We start from the raw sequence: 7,500 nt of genomic DNA on the forward strand, positions 1-7,500 counted from the left end.
TGTGCTGGGGGTGACCATGGCTGCCTGCTCCTTTGGTTCACGATGTCCCCGCCGAAGGCGGCGTACTTTAAAGTACTGCAGCTCGAGCGCACAAGGAGCGTGGGGAATTGTTAGCGGCGGCGTCGTTGTGCTGGGGGTGACGCTGCCTGCCTGCCTGCTCCTTTGGTTCACGATGTCCCCGCCGAAGGCGGCGAACTTTAAAGCGCTGCAGCTCGAGCGCACAAGGTGCGCGGGGAATTGTTAGCGGCGCCGTGGTTGTGGTGGCGGTGACCATGGCTGCCTGCTCCTTTGGTTCACGATGTCCCCGCCGAAGGCGGCGAACTTTAAAGTACTGCAGCTCGAGCGCACAAGGTGCGCGGGGAATTGTTAGCGGCGCCGTGCTTGTGCTGGCGGTGACCATGGCTGCCTGCTCCTTTGGTTCACGATGTCCCCGCCGAAGGCGGCGTACTTTAAAGTACTGCAGCTCGAGCGCACAAGGTGCGCGTGGAATTGTTAGCGGCGCCGTGGTTGTGCTGGCGGTGACCATGGCTGCCTGCTCCTTTGGTTCACGATGTCCCCGCCGAAGGCGGCGTACTTTAAAGTACTGCAGCTCGAGCGCACAAGGTGCGCGGGGAATTGTTAGCGGCGCCGTGCTTGTGCTGGCGGTGACCATGGCTGCCTGCTCCTTTGGTTCACGATGTCCCCGCCGAAGGCGGCGTACTTTAAAGTACTGCAGCTCGAGCGCACAAGGTGCGCGGGGAATTGTTAGCGGCGCCGTGGTTGTGCTGGCGGTGACCATGGCTGCCTGCTCCTTTGGTTCACGATGTCCCCGCCGAAGGCGGCGTACTTTAAAGTACTGCAGCTCGAGCGCACAAGGTGCGCGGGGAATTGTTAGCGGCGCCGTGCTTGTGCTGGCGGTGACCATGGCTGCCTGCTCCTTTGGTTCACGATGTCCCCGCCGAAGGCGGCGTACTTTAAAGTACTGCAGCTCGAGCGCACAAGGTGCGCGTGGAATTGTTAGCGGCGCCGTGGTTGTGCTGGCGGTGACCATGGCTGCCTGCTCCTTTGGTTCACGATGTCCCCGCCGAAGGCGGCGTACTTTAAAGTACTGCAGCTCGAGCGCACAAGGTGCGCGGGGAATTGTTAGCGGCGCCGTGCTTGTGCTGGCGGTGACCATGGCTGCCTGCTCCTTTGGTTCACGATGTCCCCGCCGAAGGCGGCGTACTTTAAAGTACTGCAGCTCGAGCGCACAAGGTGCGCGTGGAATTGTTAGCGGCGCCGTGGTTGTGCTGGCGGTGACCATGGCTGCCTGCTCCTTTGGTTCACGATGTCCCCGCCGAAGGCGGCGTACTTTAAAGTACTGCAGCTCGAGCGCACAAGGTGCGCGGGGAATTGTTAGCGGCGCCGTCGTTGTGCTGGCGGTGACCATGGCTGCCTGCTCCTTTGGTTCACGATGTCCCCGCCGAAGGCGGCGTACTTTAAAGTGCTGCAGCTCGAGCGCACCATGTGCGTGGGGAATTGTTAGCGGGGGCGTCGTTGTGCTGGGGGCTGACTGTCCCTAGTGGGTATAGGATAATGTTAATGTACGGGGATCGCTGGGCGGCACGGACTTGGAGGGCCGAAAAGGCCTGTTTCCGGCTGTATGTGTATGATATGATATGATATGATGCCTGCCTGCTCATTTGGTTCATGATGTCCACGCGGCAGGCGGAATATTTTAAAAGCACTGTTCTGTACGAAGTGCACAATGTCCGTTGGGGAAATGCAGCTGGGGGTCGGTCGACCGGCTGACGACGCCTGCCTGCCGATTTGGTTCACGATGTCCCCGCCGAAGGCGGCATACTTGAAAGTACCGCCGTTCGCGGCGCGCAATTTGCGGGGGGAGGAATTGTTAGTGCACGTCTGTGTGCTAGGTGACGATGCTTGCCGACTTGGTTCATGCCGTCCACGCCGAAGACGGCGCCGTTTAAAGTACTGCCGCTCGAGGTGCACAATTTGCGGGGGAATTGTTAATGGGCGTCGGCGTGCTGGGTGACGATGTGGAGATGTGGAACGCCGAGCCAGATCTATCTTATTTGTTTGCTTGGCCCACTGGACTTTGCATGGGCTTTGCAACACTGTGTGCTAGGTTAAATCACGGCCAATAGAGTGAGTGTTTTTAATGATCCTGATCTGATAAGGGGACTAGAGGTAAAAGAGCCGTTAGGAGGCAGTGATCACAACACGATAAGTTTTACTCTGCAAATGGAAAGGTAGAAGGGAAAATCGGAAGTGTCTGTATTACAGTATAGCAAAGGGGATTACAGAGGCATGAGGCGGGAGCTGGCCAAAATTGACTGGAAGGAGGCCCTAGCAGGGAAGACGGTAGAACAGCAATGGCAGGTATTCCAGGGAATAATGCAGAGGTTGCAGGATCAATTTATTCCAAAGAGGTGGAAAGACTCTAAGGGGAGTAAGAGACACCTGTGGCTGACAAGGGAAGTCAGGGACAGCATAAAAATTAAGGAGAGGAGGTATAACATAGCAAAGAAGAGTGGGAAGACAGAGGATTGGGACTCTTTTAAAGAGCAACAAAAGTTAACTAAAGAGGCAATGCGGGGAGAAAAGATGAGGTGCGAGGGTAAACTAGCCAATAATATAAAGGAGGATAGCAAAAGTTTTTTTAGGTACGTGAAGAGGAAAAAAATAGTCAAGGCAAATGTGGGTCCCTTGAAGACAGAAACGGGGGAATTTATTATGGGGAACAAAGAAATGGCAGACGAGTTAAACCGTTACTTTGGGTCTGTCTTCACTGAGGAAGATACACACAATCTCCCAAATGTTCTAGGGGCCGGAGAACCTAGGGTGATGGAGGAACTGAAGGAAATCCACATTAGGCAGGAAATGGTTTTGGGTAGACTGATGGGACTGAAGGCTGATAAATCCCCAGGGCCTGATGGTCTGCATCCCAGGGTACCTAAGGAGGTGGCTCTAGAAATAGTGGAAGCATTGGAGATCATTTTTCAATGTTCTATATAGATTCAGGATCAGTTCCTGTGGATTGGAGGATAGCAAATGTTATCCCACTTTTTAAGAAGGGAGGGAGAGAGAAAACGGGTAATTATAGACCAGTTAGTCTGACATCAGTGGTGGGGAAGATGCTGGAGTCAATTAGAAAAGACGAAATTGCTGAGCATTTGGATAGCAGTAACAGGATCATTGCGAGTCAGCATGGATTTACGAAGGGGAAATCATGCTTGACAAATCTACTGGAATGTTTTGAGGATGTAACTAGGAAAATTGACAGGGGAGAGTCAGTGGACGTGGTGTACCTCGACTTTCAGAAAGCCTTCGACAAGCTCCCACATAGGAGATTAGTGGGCAAAATTAGGGCACGTGGTATTGGGGGTAGGGTACTGACATGGATAGAAAATTGGTTGACAGACGGAAAGCAAAGAGTGGGTATAAATGGGTCCCTCTCGGAATGGCAGGCAGTGACCAGTGGGGTACCGCAAGGTTCGGTGCTGGGACCCCAGCTATTTACGATATGCATTAATGACTTAGACGGAGGGATTAAAAGTACCATTAGCAAATTTGCAGATGATACTAAGCTGGAGGGTAGTGTGAATTGTGAGGAAGATGCAATAAGGCTGCAGGATGACTTGGACAGGTTGTGTGAGTGGGCGGATACATGGCAGATGCAGTTTAATGTAGATAAGTGCGAGGTTATTCACTTTGGAAGTAAGAGTAGAAAGGCAGATTATTGTCTGAATGGTGTCAAGTTAGGAGGAGGGGGAGTTCAACGAGATCTGGATGTCCTAGTGCATCAGTCAATGAAAGGAAGCATGCAGGTACAGCAGGCAGTGAAGAAAGCCAATGGAATGTTGGCCTTCGTAACCAGAGGAGTTGAGTATAGGAGCAAAGAGGTCCTTCTACAGTTGTAGCGGGCCCTGGTGAGACCGCACCTGGAGTACTGTGTGCAGTTTTGGTCTCCAAATTTGAGGAAGGATATTCTTGCTATGGAGGGCGTGCAGCGTAGGTTCACTAGGTTAATTCCCGGAATGGCGGGACGGTCGTATGTTGAAAGGCTGGAGCGATTGGGCTTGTATACACTGGTATTTAGAAGAATGAGGGGGGATCTTATTGAAACATATACGATAATTAGGGGATTGGACACATTAGAGGCAGGAAACATGTTCCCAATGTTGGGGGAGTCCAGAACAAGGGGCCACCGTTTAAGAATAAGGGGTAGGCCATTTAGAACGGAGATGAGGAAGAACCTTTTCAGTCAGAGAGTGGTGAAGGTGTGGAATTCTCTGCCTCAGAAGGCAGTGGAGGCCAGTTCGTTGGATGCTTTCAAGAGAGAGCTGGATAGAGCTCTTAAGGATAACGGAGTGAGGGGGTATGGGGAGAAGGCAGGAACGGGGTACTGATTGAGAGTGATCAGCCATGATCGCATTGAATGGCGGTGCTGGCTCGAAGGGCTGAATGGCCGACTCCTGCACCTATTGTCTATTGTCTATTGTCTATAATCAACCACTTTATTTTGCCCGTCTTTGTGACTCCTCTTTGACACGTCGATCACCGCTGAGGCTGTTTTACCTGTTTCCCCTATGTACCGTAAGGTACACTCCTTACATTGAACTGCATACACCCCATTATTTCGCTCACGGGTTATCCTCTGTGCTATCCAGTCTCTCCTGTCACCCTGTTCTATGTTTTTGTCTATTACCCAGTGGGAGCAGGCCCCATATTGACATTAATTTGTAACCCTACTGCTCCCCTCGTCTGCTGGTTTTATCACCATCTCATGTTTATCCCTCAGCTCTGCCGTGGTCTCCCTCTCTTTTTTTCTGGTGAGGTTCGGCCTATCCTTTGTCATGGGCATATCCCAGGCTGTTTTAGTAACGTTCTTTTAAAACGTGTCGTGTTTGTTTGGCTTTACCCACGTTCCAGCATTAGAGGCCAATTTTTGCAATGTTTCCTGGGTGGGATTTGCCGGTTTTACAAATGGTGTCACTATCTCACCCTGCTTCCTGATACCCTTATGGGGTCGGCTCTGTTCTTGCAGAACCCTCGGGTGGTGCAGAGTCTGGGCCTTGTTATCAATATCTTGCCCTGCTTCCCGATACCCTTGCGGGTTCGGCTCTGTTCTTGCAGATCCCTCAGGTGGTGCAGAGTCTGGGCGGCATCGTCACCCAGCACACCGACGCCCACTGAAAATTACCCACGCACAGTGCGCGCCTGGAGCGGCAGTAGTTCAAACTACCCCTACCCCTACCCCTACCCCTACCGCTACCCCTACCCCTACCCCTACCCCTAACCCTAACCCTAACCCTAACCCTAACCCTAACCCTAACCCTAACCCTAACCCTAACCCTAACCCTAACCCTAACCCTAACCCTAACCCTAACCCTAACCCTAACCCTAACCCTAACCCTAACCCTAACCCTGACCCTAATGCAGGCAGAGTTATTTATAAAGTGGCCCAGACTCTGCACCACCTGAGGGTTTTGTAACAGAACCAACCCCATAAGGGTTTCAGGAAGCAGGGCAAGATATTGATAACAAGGCGCAGACTCTGCACCACCTCAGGGTTCTGCAAGAACAGAGCCGACCCCATAAGGGCATCAGGAATCAGGGCAAGATATTGATAAAATGGCCCAGACTCTGCACCACCTGAGGGTTCTGCAAGAACAGAGCCGACCCCATAAGGGCATCAGGAAGCAGGGCAAGATATTGGTAACAAGGCCCACGGGGAAGGCGGCATACTTTGGGGTTATTTTGTAGTGAGTTTTGAAGGCATGTGCTAGTGTTACGCATACCGAGGGCGCGCAAAGTTCGGCGCGCCCGGGCCAAAACGCCTCTGCTGGCCGCGGCCGAGTCGGCCGACGGATTGCCACGGACTTGCTTGACGACCTGTCACTCTCCGTGCATCGGTTGCACGCCCGGTTCGTCCTTTCCATTTGTTTCATGATGTACACGCGGCAGGCGGAATATTTTAAAAGCACTGTTCTGTTCGAAGTGCACAATGGCCGTTGGGGCAATGCAACTGGGGGTCGGTCGACCGGCTGACGACGCCTGCCTGCCGATTTGGTTCACGATGTCCCCGCCGAAGGCGGCATACTTGAAAGTACTGCCGTTCGCGGCGCGCAATTTGCAGGGGGGAGGAATTGTTAGTGGACGTCTGTGTGCTGGGTGACGATGCTTGCCGACTTGGTTCATGCCGTCCACGCCGAAGACGGCGCCGTTTAAAGTACTGCCGCTCGAGGTGCACAATTTGCGGGGGAATTGTTATTGGGCGTCGGCGTGCTGGGTGACGATGTGGAGATGAGGAACGCCGAGCCAGATCTATCTTATTTGTTTGCTTGGGCCACTGGACTTTGCATGGGCTTTGCATCATTGTGTGCTACGTTAAATCACGGCCAATTGAGTGAGTATTTTTTATTCAACCACTCTATTTTGCCCGTCTTTGTGACTCCTCTATGACACGCCGATCACCGCTGACGTGTTAATCTGCGTGTTAGGTATCTCGGGGGTCAGTTGGACGGACAGATGTGTAAGGGTTTTGTTCGGAAGGATCGTTGAGTGTAAACGGTGAACGGGGGTTAAAGGCCCTGAGGTTTCAATCCTCTAAAGAATGTAAAAGGTCTGACGCGTTAGCTAGCAGCTAATGAGGTGAACCTAGCAGCTAATGAGGCTCTCTCTCTCTCTCACGGCCCCGGGACTCCCTCCCTCCCTCCTCCCTCTTGGAACCCTCCCTGCGTGGGGGGGGGGGGGGCACGAAGAAAAAGAGGGTATAAGAAGAATCCAGTGGAAGGAGTAGGGACTGGGGGCGAGGTCAGACAGCCTATCCGGCTAATAAAGCATCATGAGGTTAGGTATAAACTCTGATGACTGCATAAACTCGCCCCTAATGGGGGGGGGGGGGGGGGGGGGCACTCTCTCCCCCACCCCTCTCTCCCCAGTGCCACTCCCTCCGACCCCCCCCCCCACTCTCTTCGTGTCGCTGGGCCCGCCCGGCACGGCCCCGAGGATCACTCCCCGCGCGGCAACGGGACACCGGGTCGCCGGGCCCGCAGGGTCGTCAGTCGGGCGGGGGGGGGAGGGTGGCCATGCCAGCAGCAGGAGAGGTTTCCAACGAACCCGCGACCGCAGCAGGACCGCCCGCGGCAGACATTTGGACCCAGCGGGTCCGTTCGGGATGGTTGCCGGGCCCGCAGCAGAGGTTTCCTTCCACCCAACGGGGGGGGGGGGGGGGGGGGGGGGGGCGGGGCTGCCCATCTTCCCGCTCGAAGCAACGGCCTCACCCTAACGGCCTCACCCTAACAACCCTCACCCTGACCCTAAACCGCTCGGTTCATGACTTCTCTCCGTTTGGTTCATGAATTCGCCATTTAGTTCACGACTTCTCCTGTTGGTTCCTGACTTCTACCTCGTGGTTCGTGATTCCGGCGGGTAGGTGGGGTGCCCGGATACTCTCGGCGAAAGGTGTTCAAGTGGCAACGGCGGTCCCGTAGATAAGACGGGTTCGGATGCTCG

The sequence above is a fragment of the Rhinoraja longicauda genome, unplaced genomic scaffold (assembly GCF_053455715.1).
Source record: "Rhinoraja longicauda isolate Sanriku21f unplaced genomic scaffold, sRhiLon1.1 Scf000078, whole genome shotgun sequence".
NCBI lineage: Eukaryota > Metazoa > Chordata > Chondrichthyes > Rajiformes > Arhynchobatidae > Rhinoraja > Rhinoraja longicauda.